This window comes from Lactuca virosa, chromosome 2 (assembly GCF_052849685.1).
Source record: "Lactuca virosa cultivar CGN04683 chromosome 2, Lactuca_virosa_CGN04683_v6, whole genome shotgun sequence".
NCBI lineage: Eukaryota > Viridiplantae > Streptophyta > Magnoliopsida > Asterales > Asteraceae > Lactuca > Lactuca virosa.
The window spans coordinates 146,674,801-146,689,255 of record NC_136427.1 but is presented as its reverse complement, the minus strand read 5'-3'; the positions used below and the strand labels follow the sequence as shown (position 1 = coordinate 146,689,255).

General features: G+C 31.9%; 1 long non-coding RNA gene across 4 annotated transcripts; it reads left to right on the top strand.

The window, feature by feature from the left end:
* The first annotated feature begins 6,291 nt into the window (after positions 1 to 6,291).
* Positions 6,292 to 7,394, top strand: LOC145159567 (uncharacterized). 4 transcript variants are annotated; one of them, XR_013737802.1, is made up of 3 exons: positions 6,292 to 6,503; positions 6,835 to 6,908; positions 7,045 to 7,394. It is a non-coding gene; the product is annotated as an uncharacterized LOC145159567 (long non-coding RNA). The 4 variants fall into 4 exon arrangements; XR_013737800.1 differs by having other exon boundaries at positions 6,835 to 6,945; XR_013737801.1 differs by having other exon boundaries at positions 6,292 to 6,908.
* The last annotated feature ends 7,061 nt before the right edge of the window (positions 7,395 to 14,455 follow it).

The window sequence follows — 14,455 nt, the reverse complement described above, 5'->3', positions numbered from 1 at the left end:
TTAACAACTTTTACAGAAAACCTTATGTGTCCCTTCAACATGAAGATGGTCATGAAAACCAAAAACTTCATTAGTTGCATGAATAACTCAAAGTGATGTCATCATGACAATGGGTGGATGTCTTTTTTGTTACTTGTTAAGTATTGAGATAGCCAAATCTTTGAAAAGGCATCTTCTTCGTTAAACAAAGTATGTTCTTGACATTATATGAATGTTTGAAAGTAGTGTCTTAAGGTGTTGTTTTCTATTTAACTTAATAAACTTAATAGGGACATGACTTAATTGATGAGGCTTTATATCAATGTTTATTTCGACTTAACAAAGAAAGTTATTGAAATGAGAGTCTCCTCTTTAAGTCCTAACTTTTTACAATTTTTCCAACATTTATTTTCCCCCTCCAGTTCCACAAGTGTGCCATTAATTCTAAAAGTATATTTTATTTAAATATTTGATAATGTATAAATGTAGATACATACATATGTGTATGATGACCTTGACATATTCAATAACAAATAATTTTAAGGTTATAAATTATTCACCAAGACAATGTAGAAAAACTAAATAAAATACAATAAATTTAAAGATAATATCTGTAAAACCACAACTTGATGTTTTTTAGTATAGGGTCAATTAAAAATCAAAATGAGATGCTAGAAATGTTGGAAGATAAGAAATATGAACATAGACTTAACTTGAGGTTCTTAGAATATGTTCAATGATGAAAATCCAAATAAGATACAAAGAATCTTTAAAGATGACATGAAGCTAACTTGATGTTCTATTGGTATGTTTAATAGATCAATGAAACTTCAAATCAGATGCAAAAAAATCTTAAAGGATAACAATTTAGATAAAGTTAACCTGGGATTCATTTAGAGGTTCTTTTGAAATATCAATAAACATACAAAGAAAATAGAAGAAATCTTTTATTTGAAGTTCTCTCCTCAAAAGAACAAATAAGATCCAAGAAATCTTAGATATATCGAGCATAATCGTAATGGATTTAGCTGGAGGGTTTATAGTCTATTTAACAGATAAACAAAAATCCAAAATGATATTGTGGGGAGAATTTGGGGTTGGTTATTTAGAGTTGTACAGTACAACTTTGTTATGCATTATTGCTTTTTAAAGGGCGGCTAATCGCTTAGATGACCAAACAAATATGACTATGAATGATAGTCATTAATTTTCTTTTTTGCCATATATATATATATATATATATATATATATATATATATATATATATATATATATATATATATATATATATATATATAGGGCTAGGTTATTTTGTTTTTTACATTTATTGTGTGCTACAATGCACCAATAGAAATTTAGTAAATTAAATAATTATTTAATTAAATAAATATAGATATTAAATGATTTCCATAATTATATGTATATTAAATGATATCCGTAATTATAGTTCTCTTTTTATGAAAACTAATTAAACCTGTCATTAATGTCAGCAATAACATTATTTCAGAATAAATTCGTATCTAGGTTTTTATATAGGGTTTAGGTCATTTTTGGTCACTTAACTTTTGGTTTTGTGCTCATTTGGTCACTTAACTCTTTTTAAGTTTTAAAAGGTCATCAAACTTTTGACTTTGTGCTCATTTAGTCACTTAACTTTTGTTTTGGTCACATTTAGTCACCAAACTTTTAAAATTGTGCTTATTTAGTCACTAAACTTCTAAATTTTTTTAAAAGTTTAGTGACTAAATGAGCACAATTTTAAAAGTTAGGTGACTAAATGAGCATAAATCTAAAAGTTAGGTGACTAAATGTGACCAAATCAAAAGTTAAGTGACTAAATGAGCACAAAGTCAAAAGTTTGATGACCTTTTAAAACTTAAAAATAGTTAAGTGACCAAATGAACAAAAAACCAAAAGTTAAGTGACCAAAAATGACCTAAACCCTTTTATATATGATTTCGTATTTTGTTTCAGGACTCAGTCACTTAAAATTCAATAAAGTTGCATGGAATATGAACAACGAGAGTGTATTCTACTAGAATAAACTTTCATTCTGCTGGAATACACTCTCATTCTTCTAGATATGAATTCATTCTGAAATAATATTATTGTTGACATTAATGACGAATTTAATTAGTTTCCATAAAAATGAATTATAAGTATGAATAACATTTAATATGCATATAATTAATACTAAATTCTTATTGGTGCATTCTAGCACACAATAGATGTGAGAAACATTTGAACCTACCTCTCTCTCTCTCTCTCTATATATATATATATATATATATATATATATATATATATATATATATATATATATATATAGGAGTAGGATCGAATGAGAACACCTAAAAGGTTGAGAACGCGAGAACAGATCTGGACCATCTAATTTTTAAGATGTGTGGCTATAATTAATTGTTATTTTTCTAATTATTAATACATTTAAAATTTAAATTTCAAATTAAAGAAAATTATAAAGGGTATTCAGGTAAATAAACTTTACCCTAATTTTGTAAACTGCTATAATTACTCCCTGCCTCTCTATTCCGTTGACTTAATTTCATACAACATACAATCGACACCTTCATCACACAGCCGAATCACACAGCCGATCCCAACTACTTCCGTTTTCCTTTTCCCTTGCTTGACAGATGAACCATCCACATCGAACGATGATGCTTCCTGATTTCACCCCAAATGTCGATTTTTTGTTGTTTGCTCCTTCCCCATTTGTGCACTGCTGATGACGACGATTAAGCCACAAGGGTCGCCGGAGAATCGACGCCCTTCCTTCCCCTCTTCCCTCTGTCTCTTCAACCTCTTCGAAACCCGGAGACGATTGCAATTGGACACAACATCCTGAATATCGGACAACACACCTGTGATGCGAGCCTTTCTTCCCTTCCTGTCGCCCTATTGCTGCCGTCGTTGGTGAGCCTTCACACTCTCTGCCCCTTTGACTTCCACCATCGCCAATTCCATCGAAGGCCAAGAGACCGCCTCGATTTATCGTAAGCCCCAGGACTTGCAATCCCGATTCAGGGCTTGAAGAATGACTGCAAAAATCACGATTGGTAATTGCAATCATGAAGGGGGGTGCGTGATTGGCGCCTCAACTACCGTGACAACCCACGACAATCATGGGTTCTGCGATCGAAATCCAGAGAGATCTTAGGTCAATAGACGATGCCATTAGATCACACGAAGGTATATTTGTCTCCGACTACTCAAAACCTAAACCGATTGCACATACAGTCCACTTGCTTGGAATGGATTCCTCCTTCGCACCTTTTTCACTGATTCCCGATGTTCCGATTCGATTTATTTTGATTTAACCTCTATAGAACAATAATTGTGTTGTAACTATTTCTGATTTTTTTTTGTTTGTCTCCAAAAATCGAATTCTAGAAAAAGGCCCAGATGATTAGGCTTTTGTTTTGAGTAATATTCTTGAAGAACCGGATGAAGAGAAGTCTACCATATATCTCATGCTTCTATGAAACAAATGGTGATGGTGATGAACAGAGTTTGGCTATGTCTTTGTTTTCCATATTTCATGCAGGTCCAACAAAAGAGCAAGAACATGTGTATTCAAATGTATTCATAAGATTAGATGTATATTCATTACAGATTGAAGTGTATTCATTAGTGATTAAATGTGTATTCAAATGTATTCATAAGATTAGATGTATATTCATTACTGACTGAAGTGTATTCATTAGTGATTAAATGTGTATTCAATGTTTTCTATTCAAAAGCAATCAATATTTACCTGTGTTCATTCATTTGTGTTTTATTCATTTGTGAATATAACTTAATCCATCTATTCATTCAAGATTATTACCGGGTTCATATATGATTACAAATATATTTTATTCATGTATGATTACAAATATTCGGATAAAATGATTAACGCGTCAGTATTTTTGATGTTGTTGGTAAAAATAAACTTAAAAAAAAAACATTTTTTTTAGATTATGGTAAAAACGTATTTTAAAATCATTTTATTGATTTTGTTAATTAAAAATAGATTATACAAATTCCTAATATTTGGGTAAAAAAATCTATTAATCAGATTAAATCCTATTATTTTAGGAATTAATTAATTATCCATAATTAATTATAGTGTAAAATTCTTTTTATGCCCTTATAGAATGATTGGTTCACAATTGTTCTCGCGTTCTTAACCTTTTTGGTGTTCTCATTTGATTCTTTCTATATATATATATATATATATATATATATATATATATATATATATATATATATATATATATATATATATATATATGACGGTTCGGTTCGGATATCCGCGGATATCTAAATATCCAAATCGAAACTGACTCGTAGGTATCCGGTTTTTCCGGTTTCGGTTTTTTTCCGGTTTCGATTCATTTTGGTTTCGGTTTTTTTGGTTTCGGATTGGCCGGATCGGCTCGGTTTTTCAGTTTTGCGGTTTTTTTCACACCCCTAAACGAAACAACTTAATGTGAAAAATGTAAGAGAAAAAAGTTAAAGGACTAGAAATAACAAATGAAACTACAAACGACATTATACTATATATTAGATATATATTAAGAGGAAAGTTATTAGCAATACTATATTTTATGTGGTTTACATATATGCCACAAAAGTTTTCCATCTGAGATTTTAGGTACAAGACGCTTGGAATAGTATAGTTTTTTGTTTCACACTTTCGCCACAATAATTGTCTATTTTAAAACTTGGCAACAATACTTTTCTATCTCATATTTTGACCACAAGACTTTCGTATATTAGCATTTTCCACCATCTACTTTGTACGACGACACTTTCCATCCCTTTACTTTTTAAAACATCACTTTCACCCTGTTAAATTAAGAGAACAACATTTTCCACCCTTTTATCTTTCGTATTGTCCCCATAATTTACAGATGAGGTCCATATGCATTATTTTTTTTATAGAAACAGTCCATATATTTAAAAAAATTACAAAAATAATTTTACCTAATAGAAAAATACAAAAATAGCTTGTACCTATACAAAATTGGCTATCAGAAACATAAAAGTATGTTTACATATATTTACTTAAACTTTTGAAACCATTCATTCTTTTTTTACTTGAAATTACTTAATACTCCTTTAATTACACATGCTTACGTATGTATATGTATAGGTTTTAAGTTAGTGAACCAATCAACTTCTTTAATTTTTTAAAGATGCATCTTGATATCTACATTGTTTTATGCATGTTTGCTATAATATACATTTATTTAATTAAAAAAAATGTATTTTAAGTATTAAGTAAAATATGATTATTATATATATATATATATATATATATATATATATATATATATATATATATATATATATATAGATTAATTCTAAAACCCCTTATGGAACAGTTCTTTGATTTTATTGGCTGAAATTTTTTTTTTCTTTTCTGTTTTGCTTTTTGATAATTATCTATTTTTTAGATAGTGTATTACACGTGCAGCTTGCCTGTTTCCCTACTGTCTATGTGGTGGTTTTCTTCGCCTTTTGTATCGCCATCGCTACACTTTCGAATGACACCGATTGTTTAGGCAAATGGGATTGGATTGGTGCCACCGCTGCTTCTTTCTCTCTTTTCTCTTTTCTGTAGGGGTGTTCGTTCGGATGGATCGGTTTGATCCGATCCAATTAAGTAAATCCAAATTGATTTCGGTTTTCAAAATATGGATCCGAATAATCAAAACTAAAATCAAATCCGATCCGATCTGATCCAATTGCAATTCGGTTGGACCGGTTTTTTTTATTCGGTTTTAAAAAAACTAGAACATTTTAAACGACGTATAATTATAATATAATCCAACTTTTACAAAAACAAATTATTTAGTTGTGATTTAAAATTTATAAACAATTACTAATAATATATATATATATATATATATATATATATATATATATATATATATATTATAGTTTATCATTTAATAGATAAGAAACTTTTTAGAGAAAATCCATATTAATGTTTTTATTAGGTGAAACTTTTTGAACTTATTTGAAAAAATAAATTATAAAATTAATAAATAATTATAGATATATTTAAAATAAATAAATAATAAATTGTTATTCGGTTTTTTTGGACTATTCGGTTCTTATTTTATAATCCAAAACAAATCCGAAATCTAAAATAATAATTCGGTTTTGTTGTAAACCAATCCAAAAATCCGAATATCCGAACCAAATAATCCAATCCAAATTATCCAATTGGACAATTCGGTTTTATCCCGATAACAAGCAGCCCTACTCCTACTTTTCTTATTCAAAATCCCTAATACCACCCCATTTCCCCATTTCTTCACCTCACCGTCAACCCACAGTCGGTCTGGTCCCTCTTTAGCTACCCACCTACTACACCGTTTTCAGTCGTAAATCCGTTGAACATCAGAGAAGCACCACCGATAGCAGGCAACGAAGGTGGTCACGTTAACCGTTGGTCGTTCGTCGTCGTCAATCTCCGTAGAAGTCTGAGATGTTTGTTCATGTTGTCTCAGGTATGTACAACCATCATCATCGGTCTTTCCCTTATGTTTCAAGGGATTTAATAAATAGTGAAAGGTAAAAAGGACTACCAAAGATGGTGAAGAGTATTACTGCAGCAATAATTGTTGCTCCATAAATTCTGCTTTATTTTACAGTATATTTATACTCAATTTCATAGAACTCTCTGGAAACCAAGGTTTGTCTTCGTTTTCTCTTTGTTTATTGGAATCATGTACTGTTAAATTTCAAAGATTGAATTCATTTTTGAGGTCAATAGATATAACAAGTCCTGTTGTATATGTTGTAGTTTGGCTTTACATTCCCTAAATTAACATGATACAGACAAGAAGAACAAGAACAAAACTGTCAGAGTCTGATGATTGCCTCCCAGTAAATGATGCAATTGTAGCTATCAGGTATTCCATGTGACTTATCCAGAATCTTGCATCTGAGGTACCACCCATAGTGGAAAGTTTAAAATATATTGTTAGATTCCGTATCAGTTTCCCCTTAAGTTTACTCAAAATTTTCATATGATTTTCGTATTTATAGGTTACGAAAAAAAATATGTTGATTGCCTATGTCGATGAAATCATACCATCTGTCAACTGGTCTGATTACCTAGATGGGGTCAATGGGTGGTCAAGGTAAGTAGTAAAAGTTAGTTATTTTGTTAAATTACTTTTAAATATAATCTTTTCCTTAACTGGGAAATATCGATTTCCTATCCTATAAATTCCATTTGATTATTATTTCTCTCCACTGTGATATTTAATTCTGTAATTTGCATGATTGCTGCCTCACAACAGTGATTGGCCAGATACATGTGAGTTTGTCCCTTTACTTATCATTGTGTATTCTGTTCACAGATTAAGATTAATATATAAATAACTTTTTTTTTTTTTTTTTTTTTTGATATTTATTTCACACTACATAAATGTCATCAACAATAACTTTAAATCCCTGCAAATTGTTTACGAGGTGTTAATGGATAAAGACACCGTCATCTAACTTATTCCCTTAAGCCAATTTGTTTATATCATGTCCATTAAGTAAAAACTAAATGTTTTCATGATTTAAAATTTACTTTACCCATGGTGACAATATCAGGAACCACATCTTGTGTTTGGAGTATTTGCAATAAGTTATAAAAATGGGACAAAAGGGCAAAAATGTACAAAATGGGCATTTTTGCTTTTATAAAGCCCATCTCTCTCTCTCTCTCTCTCTCTCTCTCTCTCTCTCTCTCTCTCTCATAACAAAGGGGATGGGGATTTCACAGCCAACCATTGATCTTATCAGCTTTGTTTGCATCCACCTCCACCTCTACCTAGTGAATATGAGCCCAACTTCTAATTAAGACATACATTTGTGTCTTTCTCATAAGAATTCGTGAACCATATGTAACAACACTAGCCTAGATTAGAGTAGTATGGTCAATGAATTTAACTTGCAACGAGTTTTAGTTTCCAAACAAAGGAACTCAAACCTGATTTTTGCCTATGACTTCTTCAATTCCATAGGTTAATTTTGAAATCTCTTATGGTGGCTTGATTCGTTTCATTGATACACACATAAGAAAGATAAACGAATCTATGGTTTTATTAGACTGTTGGGTATGAGCAACGCCCACCGTGATGTTTTTGGACGTTATAACACAAAAACACCGCCCCCTTCACCGTTATTGGGCGTTATACGCCTGCGCGTTGTTTCCCGTTACCACCACCATCTTCCTTTAATTCTCTGATTCCTATGGATTTTGGTGGGTCCTTTTTAATTTTCTATTATTCAAAGTTATAAATGAATAAAAGATAAAAAAAAATGGAGTATTACAAAGATAAAACATTCATTTTATATGTAAGTAAATATTCTTGCAATAAATATAGCATTTTGTTTTCGTCAAGACCGTTGACCGGAGAAATGATGACCATGGATGTGGAAGGCTTGAAACTATGTATAACGTGAAGGCCAAGATCCAAGACAAACAAGAGATGTCCAATTGATAGAATTTTCAATTTTGAAAGTATGTTCCATAAAGTTTGAAAGTACGTTCAATAATGGCGACTTTTAATTTTTTTAATTTTTTTGAAAGTACGATGATTGTGGATATAATTTTTTGTAAATCATTTCTGGCGGATTATTTATACGTTCCTTCTAAATCGTTTTTAAAATATATAAAAGGGAGTCTGAATTTTATAAAATAAATGATCACACCTAAAACCACTACATTATTTGAAGATGGTTTTGTGATTTCACGTTGAAAATGAATAATCTTGATAAAATAAATAATTTTAATGTATACATAATTTCCAACCTTCTAGAACAACTTGAATTTCGTCTGGAAAAGTATAATATATAATTTCCAAAGCATTTGACTCAGTGAATTGAAAATACTTAGATTCGATCCTTGCTCAGATGGGATGGATTCGGGGTTGCTTGAATTCTTCTAGGGCATCAGTCATCATCAATGGCTCTCCAACGAAAGAATTTTCTATATCTAAAGGGGTTAGGCAAGGGGATCCTCTCTCACCATACTTATTTATTATTGCCATGGAGGGCTTAAATGTAGCTCTTAAATCTGCCCGGAACAAAGAGATTTTTAAGGGGATTCAAATCCCTGGAAACGGACCAACTTTATCTCACTTATTCTACGCGGATGATGCGTTGTTTATTGGTGAGTGGTCTAGAGCTAATCTCAAAAACCTTGCACGTATACTTAGGTGTTTCCATATATCATCGGGCCTCAAGGTAAACTTCCGCAAATCAAGAGTTTTTGGTATAGGTTCCACCTTGCAAGAAACAACGAATTGGGCAAGCTTATTGGGATGTGAAGTTGGAGTTCTGTCGTTCGATTACCTTGGGGTTCCGGTGGGAGCCAACATGAACCTTAAAAAAATTGGAAGCCCATACTTAAGAAATTTCATTCCAAACTATCACTTTGGAAGGCCAAAACCCTCTCTTTTGGGGTAGGCTAACGTTAATAAAGTCTGTCCTTGGTAATCTTCCCACCTACTACTTATTGTTATTCAAGGCCCCGAAAGGTATACCAGACGAGATGGAAAAAATTAGAAGAACTTTTCTATGGGGTGGGTGTGATGATAAGAGGAAAATACATTGGGTGGCATGGGATAAAGTCCTAGCAGCTAAAAGTGATGGGGGACTAGGTGTGGGCTCGATACAAGCATTAAACATTGGGCTACTCGTGAAGTGGTGGTGACGTTTAAAAAATGAGGGGCATTCTCTTTGGGATCGGGTAATATACGGGGTCCACAAATTGTCAAATAAGCCTTTTGACTACTTATCCAGACAAAATGACAGTGGGGTTTGGAGTACCATTGGAGGAATTAAAAACCAATTGGTGAAGCATGGATTGGGAGTTCATGACGTGTTCAAGTTGGTGGTAGAAACTGGGAATGAAACCTCTGGTACGACCCTTGGTTAGGGTCGGTGAACTTAAAAGACAAATACCCTTCCCTATTTGAGTTGGAAGCTAGGAAAACATGTTTAGTTGCTGACAGAATTTCAGGATCAACCATCTCATGGAATTGGAAGTCTCATCCTCCTAATCTTGGTCTAGGGTCAGTTGTCCAAGCACTCACCAATGACCTCTCTGGTATTCACCTAGTCCAGGGTGTTGATCACTGCAAATGCAAACTAACAGGTGATGGTATGTATACTGTTAGCTCAGTCCGAAAAATCTTAGATAAACATTCCATCTCCATCACGGGTCCTACGACAATTAATTGGTGCAAAGTGGTTCCAATTAAGGTATTATGTTTCATCTGGAAAGCTGCACAAGGTAGAATACATGTTGCTGTTGCACTGGAGATGAGGGGTATTAAGGTCAATTCACTGTTGTATAGCTCGTGTATTGGACAACAGGAGAGTGTTGACCATGTTCTCATTGACTGCCCGTTTACGTCTAGAATCAGGGAGAATATTATGAGATGGTGTGGAGTAATGCTTGATCAAAGCTCAATAAGGACTACTGAGGATCTTCTTCATGCTATTTCTGCATGGGGAAGCTGTCCAAAGAAAAGGAAACGGCTAACAATCATGTGCTATGAAATTTTATGAAATCTATGGCGGTTCAGGAACAAACGCTTGTTTCAAAACGATGGAGTTTCATTGATTCAGGGGACTGAGTGTATCAAAACTATGGTCTTTTATTGGTGTAAGCACAGGGGTAAAAAGGTAATTTGTAATTGGGACGAATGGTTAATGTCCCCTTTTATTGGATTGTAATCGATTGTACTCTTATGTATGTTGTTTTGGGTCCCTCATCTAGTTACTTGCTAAGTGAGGTTATTCCTTATTAATATATTTGCCGTTTCAAAAAAAAAAAAAAAAAAAAAATTCAAGATAAGCTTCAAGAAAATTAAAACTAATGATCAATATTAAAATATTGACATTTTTTTTAATATGTACTATGAATGTTAACATATAAAAAGTTAAGAGGTGATTGTTTAAAAAAAGTTCAATTTTCTGAAAACAAATTGAAAGAAATTACATTACTTTTTTTAATTCTCGTATCAAGGAAAACAACAAAAAAAAAAATTCATCTCCCTTATATCAATTGCACAATGAAGCTTAGACCTATTAAATTGCAATAATGTCCCTAAACTTTTAAGTATACGAAAAGAGTTCTCATATGAGTATAAATAACCCTGTTAATATCTTATTTTTGTAAGCACGTTGATTTAATTTTTAACTTTTGAGAAAGTTATTGTTAGAAAAATTTTATTATATTGTTTTTAATTTATTGAAAAGATTTGTTTCTTTAATAGTAAACATCCAGAATATAGAATATTTTGCCCATAGTAACTGAATTTTTTTATTCATTTTAATAAAAAAATCATAAATTATTGTATAAAGTTATGTTCAAAAATAAAAGTTTGAACTTTTTTCCTATACTAAGACCAAATAATATAACATTTTTAACTTTGAAACGAGATTTAGAGCTTATATATATTTCAAAACTAGTCGTGAGACTCATGTATTACATGAATTAATTAAAAAAAAGTTAAATATAAAAGTCAAAATATTTGAGAACATTGAATTTACAAGAAAATATGAAAAATAATGAATTAATATAATTGAAATATTTTTTATCTTTTAACTTTAAACAAATAATTTAAATAAATAAACAAAAGAAACTAATAAGTTTTAATTTAAGAATTTTGAAATTAAAATGTAATTCGTTAATGAAATTAATATCAATTTATTAGTACATTTATTGTAATTATTACATTAAATATTATGTGGAATTTAAGAAATTAGAAAAACTCATAAAATGACATGTGAAAAAAAAATTTAATTCAGAATAACCACAAAATGACATTTGGCAAATTGAATGATAGTGTGACATGTGGCAAAAAAACATTCATTTATTAGAGTAGAAGATAATTGTGTTTAGCTGAACATGTACAACTTTAGGCGATAGTCAATTCAAATTCATTCTCTAGTGTTGTAGAATCGTGGAAGTTCTCCTTAGCTCAAGATGGCTTTTTTAGAGTTGACATCTTACGGGAACATGTTAATCGTGTATTGATAGCTTCATCGCCAAAGAATATGGAATGGATAAATGCGGTCCCAATAAAAGTGTTGATATTTATTTGGAGGGCATGCTTGGATAGAATCCCGACTGCAACAACTTTGATTCAAAGGGGTATCAACATTAATTCAACAATTTGTCCAATGTGCTCAGGCAAGGTGGAAACGGTGGATCATCTATTAACTGAATGTTCATTTGCTCAAGATACGTTCACATGGATATTTGATTGGTATGGCATTGATACTCAATTCTTCCCCAAATTGGAGGACATAATCAGGTTTGCGGCTCAATGGGGGAATTGCCCTAAGAAAAAAGAAGATCATTTTAAGCATTGTTTATGATGTTCTATGGTGTATTTGGTTGGCAAGGAACAACATGATTTTTAACAATACTCCTTCAAAACCTTCCATAACAGCGGACCAGACAATTATTTTGATTTACGGATGGATTAAACTGTAACATACGGAATCTTGAGGAACAATTGTTGGGAATAAAACCCATTTTGAGGAGTGGACATGTTGTGTTGGAGGAACCAACACGACGTGTCTAGATAAGAAAAAGCGCAGATTTCAATAAGGTAAACACGACGTGTTGCCTCTTGGAACACGACGTGTTGACGGCTGGAATGAAAACCCTAATCTTTCAGGTTTTTGCTCCCTATTTAAAGGAATAAGGAGGCCAGGGTTTTTCCATCATCAGCCCCTCAAACCCTTAATGAAACCCTAATCGCCTTCCTCCATTTGTAGAGCTAGTTTGGTGCTTTTTGAAGCTAAGAAGGAAGAAGGAGGAGGAAGGAAGCAAAGATCAAGTAAGAAAGCCCCCATTCTCCATTTTGGCACTCTTATGCACCTTTGTAAGTGTTCAAGACTCGATTTTTTATCATTCCAAGTTGTTAGATCTTGAGTTTTGTTCCTTTAGCTTCTAATTCTTGAATGATGGAAGGTTAGACCTCATAAAGTTGGCAACTTTATGAATCTCCAGGTCAAGAAGAGTTAATAGTGTTTTGGATCTGGAGTATAATAAAGTTTTGATGTCATGCATAGAGATTAGGTCATGAATCCCCATTTTGACCTAATTTGGGTTCAAGACATGCATTGACATGTATGTCTATAAAGCACCAACTTTGGGGATGGTTTTGGTGTTTGAATCACTTCTGGAAAGTATGGGCTTCGAACTTGGAGGATTAAGTGCTTATTGGTTAAGCTCTTGCATTATTAAGCTTTATGGATTTAGTTTTGAACCTCTTTGGGTAGTCCCAATGGATAAAGTTGGAAACTTTATCCTTCTGGACGATGTTATGGACTAGATCTGAGCTTTGGAGCTCTTGGAATCGGAGAAAACAACTTATTGTATTAAGTTGTTGAATCTCGGGTGAACACGGTGTGTTCAAGGGGCAACACGGCTTGTAAGATCCCAAATTTCAAGATCAAAAATTTCATTTTTAATTTACCAACTCATAAAACAAATTATAGAAAACATCATCAAGTTATCTTATTTCATAAAAACCACAAATCATATGTCTCAAAGCATGTCATAATATAGTAATACATTATAATAAAACACTTTACAGTGAATTATTTGAAGAAATTCGTAATACAGAGAATGAGATTTCTCAACATAAAGATATACTTTTAAGTAATAAAAAAGATTTAGTGCATATAAATTTCAGAATTCTACAAGCACAAAATAAACATACTCACGAATATATACCAACCATGGTTAATATACGTAAGTACCTCCTTCATAGGCAAAAAATGCATCAAGAACACCTTGATAAAGCTTTAAACTCAGTTTCAGAACTCAGAAAAAGGATTTTAACTTGTTAACATTTCTTAAACATGAATAAAGAAATTTTCAACAATTCTGAAGAAAATGATTCAGAAGAAAAACAAATCCTAACTTATGTTGAGGATGAAGACGGCTTTCATGCAAACCTCTTAATAAAACAAGATCTTCTCTCTCGGGTCAAGAAAACAGATTTAAAAATAAAGAAAGAAAACATTTTCAAAAATGTTCCTTCTAAACTTAGTATTTTAAATCCGCTTAAAAGGAAAAATGAAATTTTCTACTTTGTTAGTACTAAAGAAATGTCTGTAGACATAAAAGACACAATAGGAGCTGTCTTTCTACCCCTTTTGACTAAAGAACAAATAAACAATAACTTAAAAAGTATTCCAGTTGAGATTAGATCAAAAGTAAGAATGGTCCATATCGGAGCTGTAAAAATTTTGATAAAATCCCAATTCCAAGCAGGAATAAATTCTCCCATAAAAATGGCCTTAATTGACAACAGAATTACTGACAGACAGGACTGCATCTTAGGTGCTGCTAGGGGAAACCTTGCATACCAAAAATTTATGTTTTCAGTCTATCCAAAATTTGCTCTAGATTTGAAATCTGCAAATATAG